Source organism: Phaethon aethereus (genome assembly GCF_964289735.1).
Source record: "Phaethon aethereus genome assembly, chromosome: 5".
Taxonomy (NCBI): Eukaryota; Metazoa; Chordata; class Aves; order Phaethontiformes; family Phaethontidae; genus Phaethon; species Phaethon aethereus.
The window spans coordinates 48,987,001-49,009,541 of record NC_138579.1 but is presented as its reverse complement, the minus strand read 5'-3'; positions in this window follow the sequence as shown (position 1 = coordinate 49,009,541).

The following is a 22,541-nucleotide window of genomic DNA, read 5'->3' as shown; positions in this document are numbered from 1 at the left end:
AGAGACTGACTTCTTATGTACTTATGTTTTCCCATTATTAACTAAACATTACAAATTAAAATATCTTTTGTTCTAACACAAGGAAAAAATTCCATACTTTGATTTTCCTCTAACACAGTGTGCATGAGCAGGATTATCACTTCACCCCTTGGTACCTCAGTTTCATATGAGTAGAGAAAAACAATGATTACTTCAAATGGATGGTTAGAGGCCTAATTAAGTACTGTTTGTATCAGTCTGAGATCCTCAGAGGAAAGTAATTACACTGTGCATATGAAAAATATTACTACACTAATTAATTCATTATTGAAAAATGACATGATTATCTAACATATTCCAGATATAATTGCACCCATTACTATTTTTAAGGCTACCTTTCAACTTGCATGGAATTTCACACCTGAGAAAGAAAAGTGTTTCCATAATTGAATCATCCATTCTATGAATAATTCAGTGGAATTTTTGCCTCAGTCTTCAGCGGCAAGTGCTCAAGCCACACTGCCAAAGATACAGAAGGCAAAGGCGAGAATGGGAGAATAAAGAATTGCCTACTGTAGAAGAAGATCATGTTCAAGACCATTTAAGAAATCTGAAGATGCACGAGTCCATGGGACATGATGAGATGCATCCAAGGGTCCTGAGACAACTGGCAGATGAAGTTGCTAAGCCACTATCCATCATGTCTGAGAAGTTGTGGCAGTCCAGTGAAGTTTCCACTGACTGGAAAAGTGGAAACATAACCACCATTTTTTAAAAGGGAAAAAAGGAAGACCCAGGGAAGTACAGGCCAGTCATACTCACCTCTGTGCCCAGCAAGGTCATGGATCAGATCCTCCTGGAAACTATGCTAAGGTAGATGGAAAATGAGGAGGTGATGGGTGACAGCCAACATGGCTTCACTAAGGGCAAATAGTGCCTCACAAATTTGGTGGCCTTCTATGACAGGGTTACAGCATTGGTGGGTAAGGGAGGAGCAACTGACATCATCTACCCGGACTTGTCAAAGCATTTGACACTGTCCCACACAACATCCTTGCTCTAATTTGGAGAGGCATGGATTTGATTGGATGGACCACTCAGTGGGTAAAGAATGGGCTGGATAGTCGCACTGAAAGGGTGGCAGTTAAGAGCTCGATGTCCAAGTGAAGACCAGCGACGAATGGTGTTCCTCAGGGGTCTGTATTGGGACTGGTGCTGTTTAAGACCTTTGTCAGTGACATGGACAATGGGACTGAGTGCACCCTCAGCAAGTTTGCCAACAACAGCAAGCTGTGTGTTGCGATCAACGTGCTGGAGGAAAGGGATGCCATTATGTTGAACATTGTGAAGTTCAACAAGGCCAAGTGCAAAGTCCTGCACATGGGTCTAGGCAATCCAAACACAAATACAGGCTGGTCAGAAAATGGATTGAGAGCAGGCCTGAGGAGAAGGACCTGGGGGTGTTGGTTGATGAGAAGCTCAACAATGAGCTGGCAATGTGTGCTTGCAGCCTAGAAAGCCAGCCGTACCCTGGGCTGCATCAAAAGAAGCGTGGCCAGCAGGTGGAGGGAGGTGATTCTCCTCCTCTGCTCTGCTCTGGTGAGACCCTACCTGGAGTACTGCATCCAGCTCTGGAGCCCCTGACATAAGAAGGTCATGGACGTGTTGGACCGAGTCCAGAGGAGGGCCACAAAGATGATCATGATCTCCTATGAAAGGACAGGCTGAGAGACGTGGGGTTGTTCAGCCTGGAGAAGAGAAGGCTTCAGGGAGACTTTATAGCAGCCTTCCAGTACCTGAAAGAGACCTACAAGAAGGCTGGAGAGGGACTTTTTACATGGGCATGTAGTGATAGGATAAGGGCTAATGACTTTCAACTGAAAGAAGGTAGGTTTAGATTATATATAGGGAAGAAATTCTTCACTGTGAGGGTGGTGAAACACTGGAACAGGTTGCCCGGAGGGATGGTAGATGCCCCATCCCTGGAAACATTCCAGGTCCAGTTGGAGGGGACTCTGAGCAACCTGATCTATTGAAGATGTTCCTTCCCATGGCAGAGGGGGTGGAACTAGCTGATCTTTAAGGTCCTTTCCAACACAAACCATTCTATGATGATTCTGTGATGAATCACTTTGCGCACAATACATCACTAGGCTTCATTTTTCCTGTAAGTACTTTTGATCCAGTAAAGGTTAGGAAAGAAGGTTAATAATAGAACACCGTTATGGTAGGAGAAAGGATTGTGATTTTTTTTTCTTTTAACAGTATAAGTCTGTGCTAAATCTTCAAGTTTTATCAAGGCCTCATTAAATGAATCCTGCAATTCATTTGCAGACGTGAACAAAAATGCAAATCATCTCACATACCAGTGCCTTCTGCTGGACCATAGGAACCTATTAATTTGCTTCCTAGAACTGACTTTCCACTTCCATTACATAACTTTTTTTTCACTCAAGTGTTCTCTCAGTATTAGGAACTTGGACAAATGTTTTATAGTGTTAAACAAATGTTTCTTTAGGGAAAAACTATGTTACTTCCTACAGCTAAAGTGGTGTCACCTGTGATCTGCTCAGTGCTACAAGACTTTAGTTTACAAAGTTCTTGTGAAAAGTAGCCTAACATAAGACTTGGAGAGCATTTGACATGACCACATCTCAGTTGTGATAGACATCTTCAGGTATTAGCACAATGTGAACATTCATTTGAGCTGTATAGGTAGTTTAGCAGTTCCACTGCTTCTTAACCCCAGTCAACATTATGGATACAGGTCAACAAATTATTCTTAAAATCATGAAAAAGATATTTTTCCCATCAGAGATTACTATATAAAGGAAGGCAATGCTTTAACTATGCAGATACATTAGAAAATGAGACAATAACAGGACATTGAGCACTCTATAAGAAACATACTGGGGAGCTGTAAGAAGAATACAGAAACTGAGAATCTGCTTACAAGTACTTGTGAGGAGCAGCTACTGGGCAAGGGTTTTTCCAGCTCTGTTTCTTGATGGCACACAGGAAAAGAGAAGCATTTAGGTATTCTGAAAGTCAGGTCCGTGGGTTAAATAGCACATGCAAAATTTGGCATCTGCACAAAATCCTCAGTGCTTGTGAACTGTTATGAATATATATTGTGTTTTTTAACTACATCAACAAATCTCACACCATTTATATAACACTAGAGATTCAGTGAGGATATTTTATATAGATTTAGTCTAAAGCATTATTAAAGGTGACAGTGGTACTAAGACAAAGCAGGGTGGGGTAAGGTAGAATTTTACCTTTGCCTCTTAAATAACAATGTACAATGTAACATCTAGGGCACTACCATCAAGATGTATGTATCATCAAGAATGTAATACCAAGGACGCTCACAGGGCATGTGCAGGACAACCAAGGGATCAGGCCCAGCCAGCATGGGTTCATGAAAGGCAAGTCCTGTTTGACCAACCTGATCTCCTTCTATGACCAGGTGACCCGCCTAGTGGATGAGGGAAAGGCTGTGGATGTTGTCTACCTGGACTTCAGTAAAGCCTTCATCATTGTCTCCCACAGCATTCTCCTGGAGAAACTGGTGGCTCATGGCTTAGACAGATGTACTCTTCGCCGGGTAAAGAACTGGCTGGAAGGCCAAGCCCAGAGATTTGTGGTGAACAGAGTTAAATCCAGTTGGCGGCCAGTCACAAGTGGTGTTCCACAGGGCTCAGTACTGGACTCAGTCTTTAATATCTTTATTGATGATCTGGATGAGGGGATCGAGTGCTCCCTCAGTAAGTTTGCAGATGACACCAAGTTGGGCGGGAGTGTTGGATCTGTTTGAGGAGTGTAGGAAGGCTCTGCAGAGGGATCAGGACAGGCTGGATCCATGGGCTGAGATCAACTGTATGACGTTTAACAAGGCCAAGTGCCGGGTCCTGCACTTCGGTCACAACAACCCCATGCAATGCTACAGGCTTGGGGAAGAGTGGCTGGAAAGCTGCCTGGCAGAAGAAGACGTGGGGGTGCTGGTTGATAGTTGGCTGAATATGAGCCAGCCAAGGCAGCCAACAACATCCTGGCCTGTATCAGAAATCATGTGGCCAGCAGGAGCAGGGAAGTGATCGTGCCCCTGTACTTGGCACTGGTGATGCTGCACCTCAAATCCTGTGTTCAGTTTTGGGCCCCTCACTACAAGAAGGATGTTGAGGTGCTGGAGCGTGTCCAGAGAAGAGCAATTAAGTTGGTGAAGGGTCTGGAGAACAGGTCTTATGAGGAACGGCTGAGGGAACTGGTGGTGTTTAGTCTGGAGAAGAGCAGGCTGAGGGGAGACCTTATCGCTCTCTACAACTACCTGAAAGGGGAATGTGGCGAGGTGGGTGTTGGTCTCTTCTCCCAAGTAACTAGTGACAGGACGAGAAGAAATGGCCTCAAATTGCAGCAGGGGAGGTTTAGACTGGGTATTAGGAAAAATCTCCTTATTGAAAGAGCGGTCAAACATTGGAATAGGGTGCCCAGGGAGGTGGTGGAGTCACTATCACTGGAAATATTAAAAAAATTTGTGGATGTGGCACTTCAGGACATGTTTTAGTGGGCATGGTGGTAGTGGGTTGATGGTTGGACTTGATGGTCTTAAAGGTCTTTTCCAAGCTTAATGATTCTGTGATTCTGTGACCTGTTCTCTAACCCATATTCCTGTGTATTATTGTCATTTCAAAGAATGTGTATATAAGTATTGGAGCAATACAAAGTGAAATACAAATTGAATTAGTAGGGGCAGATGGAGCAACTGCCTTCAGATGTGCTAACAGGTAAAGTACTTTTGGAAAGATCAATACTTTTATAAATATCACCTGTGGGAATAAAAAGATGGCAAGCTGATCAGAAGTCGTCATGGGAATTAATGCAGTCTTTTTGTTCCTACTAAATTTCTGCTAGTACTCCTAATTAGCACAAAAGTTGATAGGAGTAGTTGTTAGTTATAACAGAGTACTGTGCTAGCTATAGCCCATCTTTGAAGAAAGTTTGCATGCTCCTAAATATCGTTGCTACTAAATGCCACATAGGAGTTATTTGGCTAACAAAACATTATATGTGTGATTTCCCAGAAGAGAAAGATTCACCTTCTTGCTATAGAAAACAGTAACAAAAATAACTGTATAATATGTATCTATTCCTCCCGATTTGACTTAATTTTGTTGACATTTTCCTCATCAAATTATAATCAAAAATAAATTATATGAAAATGAGACTTCACATGAAAGTTTTGTAATAGTAAATATGGGATAAGGATGGAGACATCACTCGAGAAAATTCTTACATCACCATTTCTATGAGAATCTTCTTGATGAATAAGGTTAGGTCTCAAATGCCAGCTTCTGCAGATGTTTTATTAGTTCCATATTTTATTTAAGATGAGCAGAAGCCCGTCCAAACCTATATTCATTACTTTCAGCCAGGAATCAGATAGAGTTTGAGCAATGACAGCCCTTACAGCAAAGAAAAGAGGACGAAATCCAGGTTCATGTCTATAATTTTGGGTACTACTGAAACCTGAGTACCATTATTGGCTACTGTTTTTATTGTGGGAATTTGTTCAGGATCACTGTAAAATTTAGGAGGTACAAAATCCAAAATGGAAAAGTCTGCTGGAAATATGACTAATTCAACATATTCAGATTTTCATCAGGTTACACATTGGGCTAATGAGCATTTGTTGCCCTTGAAGGACATGAAGAATGCTCTGCCTTTTCTAATAACTCAAGGATTGGCTCTGGCCCTCTGAAGTTCTTCATGTAGAAGGGGTAGACCACAGAAATGGATAGTGACTTCTCTAGTTTTGCAGACTTCTTTTTCCCAGTAGTCCAGATAGGATTATAGAGTAATCATCTCCTGGTATAATAGTGAAGACAGAATTATGCTACCTGAGCTATCAAACAAATATTACCATGTTATTAACTGTCCTTACACCTATGTAGTCAATTTCTGTGATATCTGAGCATTGTATACCGATCTTTGAAGGCATATGACTAAAAAGATCCTGTGAGAGGGCTAGATGTGGCTAAAAAATAAGTTGTTAAACATCATCTGGAGGTATATCACTGCTCTAAAGTATCCCAATAAAAATATATCAGTGTAACGAAGAAATTCACTTTAGTGATTCACAAATGCCTCACAACTTTTTAGCTCATTATAGAAAGTCACATTGATCTACTGCCTCTGATATTATTAAAAGCTTTACTACATCCTTTGCATTAAGGCCATAGCATTACTTCAAATTACTTTCCTAAGCACATTTAGTATCTCATAAATTCAGGAGACAGGTAAAATAGAAAAGTTTTAAAAAACATAAGCCCAAGTGTCTTTGATAATGAAATTATTTCCTTCTAAGTTCTTGCTTATACAGCTATCTAAGAAAAATGTGGCCAAAAAACATAATTCCTAAACAACCAAGCATGAACACAACAATTCTATCCACTCCAGGCATATAAATACTTTATTGAATCATACTTTTACATGTGATATGGGCTACTTTATTATGTGGTGCTGTTGTTTTTCTTTTTTGGAAGGAATTTTTATTAAAAAATTTAAATTGATTCAAATATATGTATAGGAAAAGTGGTATATTAAGTTGTGGAAGTCTGGGTACAAGGAAAGAAGTTTCTCGGGTTTGTCCTACTTTCTCACATGTTAATCAATGACCACCTGAGCTGCATTTAGGGCATGGGCCATTGGTTTCCCCACCTGTACACACTAGCCTTGTTCTTCAATCAATGTGATTAAAAGGAGTTCTCTTCTGTCAATATTCAATACATTGAAATAGAGTTTGTCCCACACACATCTTTCATTAAAACACTGAAGCACACATTCTACTTAAAATACTTGAAATTCTGCACAAAATAATTCCATATCATAAATTAAGGATTCACATAATCACTTTGGTGTGTAATCCTTTGGCTCTTTGCCATATGTTTTCTTACCTGCATATGTATAATATAATGCCTTAAACAGAATTGTTATAGTTAATTGATATTAAGTACATCATATCATGAAAATCAACTCACAAAAGTTAGAAATTTTTCTGCAATGTTTATACCATTTTTCACAAATGTGGAGAATGCAAAGGGATAGGTTTTGCTTCTGTTATGTGCAATATAAATATTTTAAGATTCATTATTTTACAACATGAACTTTGAATTTTGATTCAACTTTCAAGTCAAAATGTATTTGTCTTAGCTAGAGAATTGGCTGCATTTTGACAAAATAGAATTAATCTTTAAAAATAAATTAAACATAAAAGTTTAATTAATTAAATTAATGTAAAAATATAATAAGCAGACTGACTTATATTTGGAACAAAATACAGAAAGCTAAGCTATTAACTGCAATCTGACTGGTCCATTAGTGAGAATTATCTTATTTGAACTAAAGATGCTACGCTGTTGAACTCAGTAGTATAAAATTATTAAATTAAAATAATATAGTTTAAAATTGTAAAAATTATAGAAATTCACAAAGTATTATTACTGAAAGCTTTGTTTCAGCAGAACTCCAAAACTCCAATTGTAGTTATAAAATGAATATCCAGGTATTTGCACTTCAAGCAAGAATTCATCTCTGTCCTGAGGCATCTACATTGTAAAATACGGTTTAGATAGAATAGCCTAAATGATTTTTTATTTAAAAAAAAAATAAAAGACCTTAACAATATCAGACATTCATATACTGCAGAATATATATTTTGAACTGTGTACTATAAATCTGTGGAAGTACACTCCCATAAACAGGAGCGGATCTAGCGCACAGAGAAAGCAGAAGTTAAACGTAAGCTGTAAGCAAATTACAATGTTCCAATGAACATTTTGAAGGATAAAACTCATCGTATTTCTTATAAAGCTACCTAGGACAAGAGAACTTAAAAATATTTGTAGAACTACAGCTACGAACAATAAACTGAAAGGATAAGGAGCTACTGATCTTACATCTTTTCAGTGCAAGATAGAAATTGAATCTACAGTAACAGTTAATTAGCTCTGATACCATATGAAATGATACTACTGGATTTAAACTCTAAAAATAATATTCAAAGATTAATTGGTCTAAAACTTGGGTAAATGTACTAGGATTTAAAATTAACATGGAACAATTAACCTTAAAGATATAGCTGAATGTAAATTAATTTGATCACCTTCAATCATAAATGTAATTAAATCCCAAGTGATGGGACATGAGCCTACAAGAGGGGAATTAAACTGGAACTACTATGAAACACCTCTATAAAACTGAAAGTCTCAGTGGTAGGAGTAGCAAACAATGGTGAGTTTAAAAGGACATAAAATAACACAAACTGATAGGGGCTTACTTTAAGACTGTATATTGTGCCTACTGTATAATGTGAAACCAACGGACAAGCATAGAAAGGGAATGTTGAAAGAAAGCAATCTGTAATCTCAAGCCATGTAATTTCCATTCAGAGCTGTTGAAATTGATGCAGACCCAAGGCATAGGGATGAGACTGCAGAGGCTAAGACTAGTTAGTCCAAGATTAAAGAAAATAAATTTAAATGCTATAGCTGAATATGCTATGATGGATACATATATGAATTATACTGATTCAGTTAAAGGTGATGGGAAATTAACTCATAATGATTGAACTGTAGTCAAACACAGTATGAAACAATGCCTCTGTGTTAAAATGAATAAAAGCAGTTTAAAATGAACTCTTAAAGTGAGATATGCAGCAAAATGTAGATATATTTTAAAGAAAGGGACATGTAAGATGGTTTAACAGCCACCTCATGAATGTTACTGAATATTACACACAATATTGCACTGAATATATATTTGTAAGAATTAAAACAAGAGAACCAGCTAAGATTTCTAAACCAAATGAAAGGTTTGTTTTAAATGCACAGAAAAGCAAATTCATAAAATATAAGCCTGAAGTAACAGTTAGCATTTTTTCATTGAAAATAGTTGTTATCTGAAGCTTTAGCAACAAAAAAAAGCTAATCAAAATTCCAGTTCCATATAACTATTTAAAGCCAAACTTGGTTTTATTGAAAACTGAACATAAGAATAACCTGATTTTACCATTGCTCAACTCCAAATACGTTGAATCTCAATTGTATTACTCCAAATTCATATAAGAAACTCCTCAGCTCTAAAATTTGGGTGAACATTGGAATTTCTTCAAAGCTTAGGGATAGTTTATGTCTTGGGAGCTGACTTGGGTGCTAACTAGTGCTTATGGATATCATGTACATGCTATCATGATATCATTCCCAAATATACTCCACAATGCACAGGGTTACGTGAATTATGAGTGTTAGGAGAGATTTTATACTGATGGTTTAATAGTACTTGCTACAGGTGTACAGATGATAGAGAATATTTGCTTGCATTCATCTTGGGGACTGGAAGGTGCAATAAAAGAACCACTAACAGAGTCTTGTGAAGACTGAGTTAACATGAGAATATATTAAGACTTGAAAGCTGAACATTTCAGATGACATCTCAGAATTTCAGATGAAATCTCAGCTTCATTAAAATAAATGGAAAAGTTTGCAATAGCTCCAGTGGGACTAGGTAATCTGTTGTTTTAAATGTTTCTTAATTTATTGGTATTCACGAGTAAATAGCAGAGGTGCTTGTTTCCACGCTTCCATACTGAAAACCATACCGAAAAAGGGATACACAGCTTTGCTCTTTCAACACCACCCACTCCCTGAAATCCTTGTTTTCCAGAAGACTGTGACTAAGGATGAAAAAATTTATGCATGGATGTTTTTATGATTCATCTATCAGCTGTTTAAAGGCAGATATTTTCCTGCTATATATTACAAAATCTCTCTATATACACTTATATATGAAGAACTGTGTTGGTTAGTAGTGGATAATAAGCAAATCCTGTACAGCAATCACAACGGTATGCCTGAATGTGTGTTGCATGGATTACCTATTTCAGGTTTTATTTGGAGTATTTTAGCTGATATGTTTCTTAAGAAATGGGACAAAATTTTCAGTGTAACTGATGTTCCTTACATTTCCTGTGTAAAACAAATAGTGAAGATGTTGGCTGCCAATGTGAGACAAATATTCAACTTCCCATCACCGTGTAAAATCTGATTCTTATTCCCTTTTCTGATATTTTAAAATAAAGTACTTCAATATAACCAATTTTCTGTGTTGCTGTACCAGTAGATTTTGCATGCTTACTATTGGATCAGATTTTAAAACAAAACACAATGATTTGTAGAGACAACACCTACCAAGAAATTGGATGAAATAATGAAAAGGTTAAACAAATTAGAACAAAAAACTTTCTCAAAAGCTTTTATTATCTATATACTGCAGAACATTATAAAATGCTATAAACTAGGGCTCATAGTAGCCCTATCTATATTAATAACAAGCATGGATACATCACCTCTGATGTAAAGGAAACCCCGAGGAACACACTTACTCATCATTAAATAACAATTATTATTTCACTAGAGGAATGGGACAGTTGTTTTACAGTGTCCAGGAGTTCCAAAAAAACCCCAAAACAAAAATAAACCAAACCAACCCAAAACCAAAAAAACCTAAACCAACCCAAAACCTGCTCAAGAAAGCTTTTGCCACAAATAAAATGGTTGTAAAATTTTAGAAAGATTGCAGCTAGCTTCAGCAGAATTTAGTTAAGCCAGCTGCAGTAATTTCTGAAAAGGTCAGAAAGCCTTTTTCAACATTCAGTCTTAGGAAACTGATTAATGCCAAGATTTAAAAAAATGCTGCTTATTCAGTCTCAAATAAAAAGCAGTTAACTATCAATGGCACACATCCATGGTTTAAAGACTGAGGCCTTATACTATTATCTGTAGCCATATTTAGGCTCTTGATAAATACAATTTATTTTCATAGAGACAAGCCAGCAATAGCAGTTCTCATCCACATTAGCTAGATGTACTTATACTCAAAAGATCAAGAAACTAAATTCTTTTAGTCTTGATTTAAGTGACTGACTAAAAAAAAGTGACTACATTTGAGCTGTTGAATATAAGTTAATTCATTTGTCCAGGGTCACAGAGCAAAGTTGTGTAAGAATTGAATATAGAAGCCAAGCCTTCCAGTTCTTAACCCTCTGGTCTTAACCACAATCAATACTAAACTGTTTTTCAAGAATCCTGGAGTTTAATGAACTTTCCCATTCACAGATATAAAATAAATTACTTTTTCCTTTTGAATTCCCAAATCAAGCAGAGAACCACAGTTCTCGCATAAATGTAAGAGGTCTTTAATTTGCTATACTACCTTTTGTCTTTCTAGATATTTTAAGCATTTATGTTCCTCTTACTGAGCAACATAGACACATTAAAGTTTACATAAGTTTCAAAGGAGGAACTCAAGAATAGTAGCAAATAGTCTGTTAATTTGATGGCTAAACACTATGTTTATTATATATACTTGAACTCTCATCTACCATCTAATGTACCTTATATAGACATATTAGGTAACTAATCTACCCCTTTACATTATCTTTCATTAGCATAACCAAGTCCTATTACTTACTTTGTTTTGAGTTTTCTAATTGCAAAATTAGAAGCGGGAAAAGAATACAGGTGAACTACCAGGAATAAAACCAAAGTGGAGACATGAAAATATCTTTTATTTCCTACCACCAAAACCTTTGTTTGCTTTTACCATAAAGTAGAAATTAAAGATGGAAGCTCATACTGTAAGGTTCAGTAGAAAGGGTAAGAACTTCTGTTTCTCAATTCTTTATGCTTCAGCCAAGAGCTAGAAGTAAATTTAGGTTCCAGTTCTAAGCAAAGAAAGAAAACAAGTTTTAATGAAGCCATACTTGTTTTTCTCTCCCCCTTTTCCTTTGTCTCTCTTTTTCTTCATGCTTCACCCCCTGGTAATTCAAAGCTAAGGAAAAAAATTACCTCACAAATTCAGCTCTATATTGGAAACACCAACAAATCAGTAACAGAGACCAGGAGGAAAAGCTCTTTTTCTTGTTTCTTGGTGCATAAAACGAAAAAGTAAGCTTTAGATTGAAGGAAAATAATCGTGTTAGTCAGACCTTTTGACTTGTAGCAGTTTATCGTTTCACAGAGTTATTCCTCTGTATACTACTTTTCTCAGTTTCTTTAAATACAAAAACACAAGGGAATCTTAATTTATTGTTTCTTCTGCACTGCAGACTGAAAGTTATTCAGAGCTGTGATTGTGCAAAGCTGCCTTCAGGCTATATCAAGTGTCTTTACACCAGTTGGACAAGTGTCTATCCTAAAAAAGGTAGTATTTCCTCATACATCTTCCTTGTAGCAAAAGTTTTAAAAGTGTTGATGCAAACACATTAACTACAATTTACCATACACTTAAGAAACAGCATAACATTGCTGCGCCTTAAGGTGACTAGATCATTTGCAGAGAGTGGTGATGATTCCAGGGCAAAGTTCTAAGTTAAACTTTAGTTTCTTGTGTCCCTCAAGAGTGTTCTAACCATACAGTTACTGGCTATTCCAGAGGAGATGTCTCCTTATGAAAAAAAAAAGGTATTAGGGGATCCCAATCTTAGAAATTTTCTGGTGTTTTCTTGAAAAGTTTTGATGATAGGCATTTTCTCAGAAAAACTCATGTTAATTAAAGAAAACAGCAGCAATGACATAGAAAACCAAAAATTCATCAGAATACTTAATTCTGAGGCCTTGTCATTTTTGGGAATATTTTATTACAAGTTGTGTTCCCAACAATATTGATTATTAAAGAAATAATTATGTTATTCTCTTCAGTTTTTCTAACTGGGAAGCTACATATTCGGTCACGACTGTCCTATTTATTAGACTCAGTGAATAATTTAGATGTATTCTTTGCTGACTGCACTTTTCTTTAACTATTCAGTGTTCAGTCATTAATTCAAGAAAAGATTTGTATACTTTAATCCATCTGCAGTCCCATACCTAAGTTCATTTTGACTTTTAAGTTAAGATCATAGTTAAATACTGTCCTGACTAGAATCTTAATTCCTGTTAAAAATGTATTATTTTTCATGTGTACTTTAGATATTGTCAACCAACATACGTGTGCTGAGGATTCATCTGAAGTTTAAGCAATCTGCAAATGCTGTCTGCAAAGCAGAGTCCAGTGACATTAGCTCAGAGGGTGGTGTTCCATGCATAGATGTTAAGTACCTAGGTGCTCAGTGATAATTTTGAAAATATATGTTCAAGAGCTGCCAGTATAAAAAACTGCAATGCAGTCTGAAGTTTTTGTAGCTCCCATCTTGGTATTGATAATAGCAATTAAGAGAAAGAGGATAGAGACAAGACGGAAACTCAGTCAGTTATGCTCTGTGATTAGTAGACTGAAATGCATCTGTTTCTTCTCTCTCCCACCATATAATGAATAAAACTCAACAGTTTTTTTCTCATGAAACTGAGCTTTTGTCACAAAACACTCATCTGCCAATTTGAAGCATTTTGCAAAAGCACATTGCTTTTGATGAATTGGTGATGAAACGCAGAAAGGTTGCAAACAACAACCTGCTTGATTTTATGCTTGATAACCTATGGGGTTGCCATAGTCCAAGGAAATTCTGGAAAAGGAAAGAACACTTGAGACATACATCTTTTGAGACAAGACACACACACCAAAAAATTCTTCCTATACACAAAAATTAAGTGCAACATAAGAACAACCAGCTGCATCACACATGATTATCAGAGTTTTCTATGCAACTAGCTCTACAGAGAGAAGAGATTTTATAAAAATAAAATTCCACTTAATGTAGAGTGGTTAGGTAATATGCTAGAAATAATATCTCTGTACTTTGTGGAAAGTCCTCCAAGACCTCTACAGTGGATGACTAAGTTTCCTTTTATATGACCAGACACTATCAAGTATGCATATTTATGCATATGCTCATTTAAGAAACTTTCACATATAAAATATTCCATGCCTCCTCACAAGTGACATTGCTCCAAATATTCCTGCTTTATGTATATATAAAATAGTTGTATATATATATATAAAAAATATCCCTGTGTACCTAGGGTTCTAGGTACACAAAGTTATATGCATACAGGACATGAATGCTTCATCCCAGGAACATCCACTCCAAACAGTATAAACCAAGACATAATTGTCACAAAGTAAAAATGTTCATTCTGCATTGGTACTATTTTTCATAGGAAACTTTGAGGAAAACCTTGATACTATGATTTTAATGATGTATTTCGGCTCTGCTTAATGTGTGAGAGCTGACAAAACTGTAGCAAATAGTGACAGTAGATAATTGCTACACCAGTATTTACTTCTAGTAAAATACATGTCTCTAGGCAGTACTCAGAGTATAACAGTCTTCATATCCATCATATATTTGCTGGGAAATACACTTTAAACTTGTCATGCCTCCTGACCATAAGTAGAAGGCTGCTTGCTGAGAAGATACCATGGGAGTGCTCTGCATCTAACTAGTGAAGGATGAGTGCCCCAGCAATGAGATAGCAGCTTGCCTTGCATGGCTAATACCCACACTCAGACAGTGGGTAGTTTAAAAGGCAAGACAGAAGCAGGCCCAGCTGCTATATTGAAAAGCTGTAGAAAAGCTCAGTTCTCATTTGATCATTAGGATCTAAAAAAACAACTCAAAAGACCATTTCTTTGTCGGTGTTTCTTCTCCTGACATAGCTTAGAGATGGTCAAAGTTAAAATCAGATGAGAAAAATGGAAATAATCACAGCCTGCCCAAACTAGCCAGTTCAAGTGAGAAATAGAACTAAATACTCAAAAGATGAAAAAGGCAATCTAGCTTATGCAAACCACTTCCTTTCAGTGCCAGACTTTCTGCTGTTCTACATTTTTTGTTTACCATCTAGCTAAAATATACCAAATGACAAATTCACCATTTCCCAAAACAATTTATACAAATTGATCCTCAATTTAACAGAAAATTCCCTTTTTAACTTCATTCTACTTTTCCTGCCTATGTCCTCATTTGTTACATTAAAAATATCCTCATTAATATTTGCACCCTAAAATGTGCTTGCAGCTATCAACTCACCATACTCTGCTGCTAGCCTGTCTATAATTTCACCTTTGATTACATACACCTTCATACATCTCACCACTTTCATAGTTTACGTAGGAAATAGCTTAACTTTGCCATAGTAATTCTGAACTTGAATTAGTAAAGCTGCTTTAGAGAGAAACTTACAACTCTATGTATGTTTTTTTTTCCACAGAAGTATGCAAGAGAACTATCATCTTCCATGCATAAGTCACACACAGGTTTAATGCTAGTTTACACTGATCCTTTTTTTCTGCCTTTTTCCTACCATTACTGCTTCTCAGTTTTCTTGAATCTCTCTGTGGCAGAATATTGATGTTTACAGTCCCCAAGCTTTTTCTTTAACCTTTATTATGGCAGACAGTAGGGAGAGGTAGAAGGGCAAAGCAGCATTCTCTCACTTGTAGTGAATCTACATATGGGTTGCACAGCCCACACTTTTTGAGTTGTTGTGCTAAGTTTGGTGAGGAGTCACCCAGGAGAGAGAAAGACTGCTCTCTATGCCATAGTCTTATGGAATAGTTTTTGAAACATGGTCACTTTGTAGAGAATCTCTCTGTGTTGTTGGGACAGGCACTTCATATTTGATTTTCTTAATGCTTTATTTCTGAAGCATGAAATGCGATTTCACTCAGTAGGAACAGTCCTATATACTGTTAATTATTTTAGTGTTATATGCCCTACGTAGTCCAAAGAACTCCTAAATGTGTGTGATAGAAAGTGAGATTAAATGTGCTCTAGTAATGAAAAAGAGATGTATTATGTACTTGTGATTAACTGGGTTATAGTTTACTTAGCAGTCTCAAAATGTCAAACAATATGCCAGCTACTGCAAGAACTTTCTGAGTGGTTTTCACAAATAATTGGTGGAATTTCATTGCATCTTAACATTAACTCTTAAGAGATGGACTGGTGCAACCATGCTCTGCTCTCTCGGAGACAAAAACAGGAACACCCACAAAAAAATCCCAAACCAACAAGATCAAGGGGGGGCCTGTATCTTTCCCCTACTAGGCTGAATGCCGTAGCTTAAAGGAAAGGAGTGGATGGAGGCATGTCCATGCTCGGGGCAGCAGGTGAACCCCCTCCTTCCCCACCTCACCTCCCCAGGTGACTCTGTACAACAGGTATGAGGCTCTGGAAGTGGAATGCCAATCCATGGATGATGTGGATGACAGTCCAGATACACCAGAGGTGCTGCCAAGGTCAGAAAGGCCTAACCCCTGCATCACAACAATCCCCATGAGGAAGAAAAGATGGGTTATAGTTGTAGGCAACTCCCTACTGAGAAAAACAGAGGGTCCAATATGTCCAAACCTGCTGCCTCTCTGGGGACCGGCTGAAAGACATCACTAGGAAACTTCCTAGCCTGGTATGGCCCTCAGACTATTACCCACTACTGCTTTTCCATGTGGGTGGTGATGAAGCTGCAACACATAGTCCAAGGGCGATCAAAAGAGACTTCAGGGCCTTGAGATGCTTAGTTAGGGAATCTGGTGCATATTTTTGATTCTCTTTCTGGTTATTTTTGACTCTCTCCTTCCAGTTGCACACAGTGACATAGGAAGAAACAGACGGGCCTATTCTATTAATACATGGCTCTGTGACTGATGTCACAGCCACAATTTTGGTTTTTTTGATAATGGGATGGCCTACATGGCAGCTGGCTTGCTGGCATCAGATGGGATTAACCTGCCTCAAGGAGGGAAGAGATTCTTTGCTTGTAAGCTAGTGGGGCTCTTCAGGGAGTTAGTCAATAGGACCCCCTGGGAAACTGCCCTCAGGGATAAGGAAACAGAAGAGAGCTGACAGATCTTTAAGGATGCTTTCCACAGAGCGCAAGAGGTCTCGATCCCCAGGTATAAGAAATGAGAAAAAGAAGGCAAGAGACCAGCATGGCTGAGTCAAGACCTGCTGGTCAAACTAGAAGACAAGAAGGAAATGCTCGGGCAGTAGAAGCAGGGAGAGGTATCCTGGGAAAAGTACAAGGATGTTACCCAATTGTGTAGGGATGGGGTCAGGAAGACTAAGATGTGGCTAGAGCTGAACTTGCCAAGGGATGCAAAGAATAATAAGAAGGGCTTCCACAGCTATGTCAGACAGAAAAAGAAGGTCAAAGAAAATGCACCCCCCATGATGAGCAAGATTCGCAAACTGGTAACAATGGATGAGGAGAAGGCTGAGGTACTCAACAACTTCTTTGCCTCAGTCTTCACCTGCAATCTCTTTTCCCACACCTCTCAAGCCAATGGACTGCAAGACGGGAATTGAAGGAGCAAAGTCTCTCCCACTGTAAAGAGAAGATCAGGATTGAGACCACTTGAGGAACGTGAACATACATAAGTCTATGGGACCGGACGAGATACACCCCAGAGTCCGGAGGGAATTGGCTGATATAGTTGCCAAGCCACTCTCCATGATATTGGAAAAGTCATGGCAGTCAGGTGACCTCCCTGGAGACTGGAAAAAGGGAAACATTGCACCCATTTTTAAAAAGGGTTGCAAGGAGGACCCTGTGAACTGCCAACCTGTCAGCCTCACAGTGTGACTGCATCACAGAGTGACTATATTAGTGGACAAGAGAAGAGCTACAGATGTTATCTATCTGGACCTTGGAAAGGTATTTGACACAGTCTCCTACAGCATCCTTCCCTTTAAATTGGAGAGATAGGGATTTGATGGGTGGACTGTTGGATGGATGAGGAATTGGTTGGATGGTCTCACCCAGAGGGTAGTGGTCAACGGCTCAATGTCCAGATGAAGGTCAGTGACTAGTGGTTTCTCTCAGGGGTCTGTACTGGGACCAGTACTCTTTAATATCTTCGTCAATGACACAATGATCATGAAGTGCATCCTCAGAAAGTTTGCAGACAACACCACGCTGAGTGGTGTGGTTGACACACCTGAGGGATGCGATGCATCCAGAGGGACCTGGACAAGCTTGAGGAATGGACCTGTGTGAAACTCATGAGGTTCAACAAGACCAAGTGTAGGGTCATGCACCTGGGTCAGGGCAACCCCCAGTATCAATACAGGTTGGGGGATGGAGGGATTGAGAGCAGCCCCATAGAGAAGGATTTGGGGCTACTGGTGGATGAAAAGCTGGGCATGAGCCGACAATGTGCACTAGCAGCCCAGAAGGCCAACCGTATCCTGGACTGCATCCAAAGAAGCATGGTCAGCAGATCGAGGGAAGTGATTCTGCCCTTCCACTGCACTCTGGTGAGACCCCATCTGGAGTACTGTGTCCAGCTCTGGAGCCCTCAGCACAGGAAAGACATGCACCTGTTGGAGTGTGTCCAGAGCAAGGCTGCAAAAATGATCAGAGGGATGGAATACCTCTCCCATGAGGACAGGCTGAGAGAGTTAGGCTTGTTCAACCAGGAGAAGGAGAATGCTCTGGGGAGACCTTCTTGCAACCTTCCAGTACTTAAAGAGGGCTTCTAAGAAAGATGGGGACAGATGTCTTAGCAGGCCTTGTAGCAATAGGACAAGAGGTAATGGTTTTAAACTAAAAGAGGGTAGATTTAGAGTAGATGTAAGGAAGACATTTTTCACAGTGAGGGTGCTGAAACACTAGCATAGGTTGCCCCAAGAGGTGGTAGATGCCCCATTCTTGGAGACATTCAAGGTCAGGTTGGATGGGGCTCTGAGCAAACTGATCAAGTTGATGATGTCCCTGCTCACTGCAGGGGCATTGGACTAGATGACCTTTAGAGGTCCCTTCCAACCCAAACTATTCTATGATTCTATGATTAACTGATTTTTTCATACCCTAAGACCATCCATCGAGTCATCAGCCTAGTAGATGAAAGGTTGCCTAAAATCCCAGTAAAAAAAAAACAAGCATTCAGAAAGAACCAACTTTAATTCTGTCAAAGCCCTATGGCACTTAGGAGTCCATCCTGCAGGTAGATATTTAACAACCAATTTAACCATTCTTCTAAAAGGATTTTCTTTATGGGTCCCAGGAGCTACTTGCATTAGAGTTACCAGACCTTCAAGTGAAGTGTTTATAGACTTCGAAATGGGACAGATACAGGTATGATCTACAATTCTTGTGACTTAGCTAACCCCAGAGCATTCTCAGACAGTTTTTTTCATTAGAATTCACCGTGAGACATACTTTTGTGGATGACATTTCTGTAAAGATGAAGTAACTTGTTCTAATTAATACCAAGCTTTATTATAATTTAAGTTTTCATTAATTAAAAAATTTTTCTTCATTTAAGAATGATAATAGAAAGTTATCTACTATCTGTTTAAATAGACATATGTCTAGATCACAAGAGTCAACTCCTCTGGCAGATCAATGGCTGTTCAACTGCAGAAGAATGAAGTATCTCATTTTGTTTTAAAGGCTTGGTATCTACTCAGTAATCAAAAAGACAGGCATTCTAGTCGTAACTTTCTAATTGTAAAATTGAATTGGGAGATGGACTGGAGTCCGTCTTTCCAGTTTGCTCTCCCCCAAACAGAATATCTCCATAGGCTTGCCAATGTGACGCCCGTCTACAAGAAAGGCCGGAAGGAGGATCCTGGGAACTACAGGCCTGTCAGCCTGACCTCTGTTCCAGGGAAGATTATGGAGCGGTTGGTTTTGAGAGTGCTCACAGGGCATCTGCAGAACAGCCAAAGGATCAGGCCCAGCCAGCATGGGTTCATGAAAGGCAGGTCCTGCTTGACCAACCTCATCTCCTTCTATGACCAGGTGACCCGCCTAGTGGATGAGGGAAAGGCAGTGGATGTTGTCTACCTGGACTTTAGTAAAGACTTTGACAGCGTCTCCCACAGCATTCTCCTGGAGAAACTGGCGGCTCGTGGCTTAGACGGGTTTACTCTTCGCTGGGTGAGGAACTGGCTGGATGGCCAAGCCCAGAGAGTTGTGGTGAATGGCGTTAAATCCGGCTGGCGGCCGGTCACGAGTGGTGTTCCCCAGGGCTCGGTTCTGGGACCAGTCTTGTTCAATATCTTTATAGATGATCTGGATGAGGGAATTGAGTGCTCCCTCAGTAAGTTTGCAGATGACACCAAGCTGAGTGGGGGTGTTGATCTGCTGGAGGGTAGGAGGGCTCTGCAGAGGGATCTGGACAGGCTGGATCGATGGGCAGAGGTCAACTGTATGAGGTTTAATAAGGCCAAGTGCAGGGTCCTGCACTTTGGCCACAACAACCCCATGCAATGCTACAGGCTTGGGGAGGAGTGGCTGGACAGCTGCCTGGCGGAAAGGGACCTGGGGGTGCTGGTTGACAGCCGGCTGAACATGAGCCAGCAGTGTGCCCAGGTGGCCAAGAAGGCCAACAGCATCCTGGCCTGTATCAGGAATAGTGTGGCCAGCAGGAGTAGGGAAGTGATTGTGCCCCTGTACTCGGCACTGGTGAGGCCGCACCTTGAATACTGTGTTCAGTTTTGGGCCCCTCACTACAAGAAGGATGTTGAGGTGCTGGAGCGTGTCCAGAGAAGGGCAACGAAGCTGGTGAGGGGTCTGGAGCACAAGTCTTATGAGGAGCGGCTGAGGGAACTGGGGTTGTTTAGTCTGGAGAAGAGGAGGCTGAGGGGAGACCTTATCGCTCTCTACAACTACCTGAAAGGGGGTTGTGGCGATGAGGATGTTGGTCTCTTCTCCCAAGTAACTAGTGATAGGACAAGAGGAAATGGCCTCAAGTTGCGCCAGGGGAGGTTTAGATTGGATATTAGGAAAAATTTCTTCACTGAGAGGGTGGTCAGGCATTGGAACAGGCTGCCCAGGGAGGTGGTGGAGTCGCCATCCCTGGAAGTGTTCAAAAAACCTGTGGATGTGGCGCTTCAGGACATGGTTTAGGGGACATGGTGGTTCTGGATTAATGGTTGGACTTGATGATCTTAAAGGTCCTTTCCAACCTAGTGATTCTGTGATTCTGTGATTCTGTGATTCTGTGATTCTGTAAAGCAATCAGATATTTAAGGAACTTCTATTTCAAATGTTAAATTCAGTCTCCCACTGATAAATTTATACTTTAAGAATAGTAAGTCAGTGTATCTTTCAAAATATACTTAAGTCTTTCAACTTTATGATTGTCCAAGACTACTGAGTGAAAAGGAACACCATTTTGAAGTCTTTTATAGGAAATAAGCAACCTATATGAAATAAGCTGTTTTCCAACTTCCTGGTTGTCAAAGGAACCATCATAAAATCCGCTACTATTAACCAGCACTCTTCTGGTAGCCTCAGTAGAGATATAAGAAGTTGAATAGATGCATAGGCTATGTCTTTCCTCACTAACATGTCCCTGTCAATAAGGGTGAATATAAAGATTATTTTACCGCAGACATACCTCTATTGTTAATAAACACAGGAGCTCATTCCCTAGATATGTCAATGTAGAATTTATTTTCCAAGAATTATACATAAGATGGATTAATAATTAATTCCTGAAGCTCGAGAGGGTTGACCTCAGCTCCTTTTCCTTTCAAAGGCACGGGCAAGTGCACTTCTCTTTAAGCCTATCTCTAAAACTGATGTATCAGTACCTACTTTCCTCACCAGGGATCTGTGAAAATATACACATTAAAAAATATATTAAAATATATATTAAAACAAGTTATAATAATAATAATTAACATTTTAGCATCATTTGTATCATCAGTCAAGGGTGAGCATCCTCTAAAACTACAGTGTGGGATTTTAATATGTTCATCTTTCATGCTCATATATTTTATAAAATGAAAGCTGGGGGAGGAGGAGTGTCGTGGTTTAAACCCAGCCAGCAACTAAGCACCACACAGCCACTTGCTCACTCCTCCACGCTGGGATGGAGGAGAGAAAGGAGTAAAAGTGAGAAAATTCATGGTTTGAGATAGAGTCAAAAGACTCATGGATCCCAAATCCAAAACATAGCCTCACACTAGCTTCTGTGAAGAAAATTTACTCTATCCTAGATGAAACCAGGACAGTACACCCCTTATTCCATATCGTTTTCATCATGCTCAGGTACCACACCATCCAACACATTCTGATTAACCACCATCTCCTTTCCCATCCTTTGATATAATACACAGATATTATTCCCTTAGTCTATGGACCACATCTGTAAAATGTCTATAAAATGTCCACAAATGTCCATGAAATGTCCATTTGAGTTCACTGAGTCCATGACTTCAGGATCCATCTCATACGATGGTCACTCAACACAGGAGAGACTGTGTGTTACATGGAGTTACTGGGCACCAAAGCCACCTCAGGTCAGGTCACAGCTACACTTGCACTGCTTCTTGTAAGGCTTGTCCTCCATTGGTTCAGGTGGTTCCTGCTATAGTAATTCCTATAGCATGCAACTGAAATCATGGGTTACAACAATTTAAAGGTATTTACATTACAATCTCCACCCCTAGTCCCTTTGGACTGAGCTATAGGGCTTAACATTGCAATGAACTCCTTCTCTTGCCTCTACTCTGGCTTGGACTTATCCACAGACTGCAGTCTCTACTATGAGCCAGTCTCTCCAGGGTGAGACATATTTCATCTTGTGACATATTTTAATGAAAATAG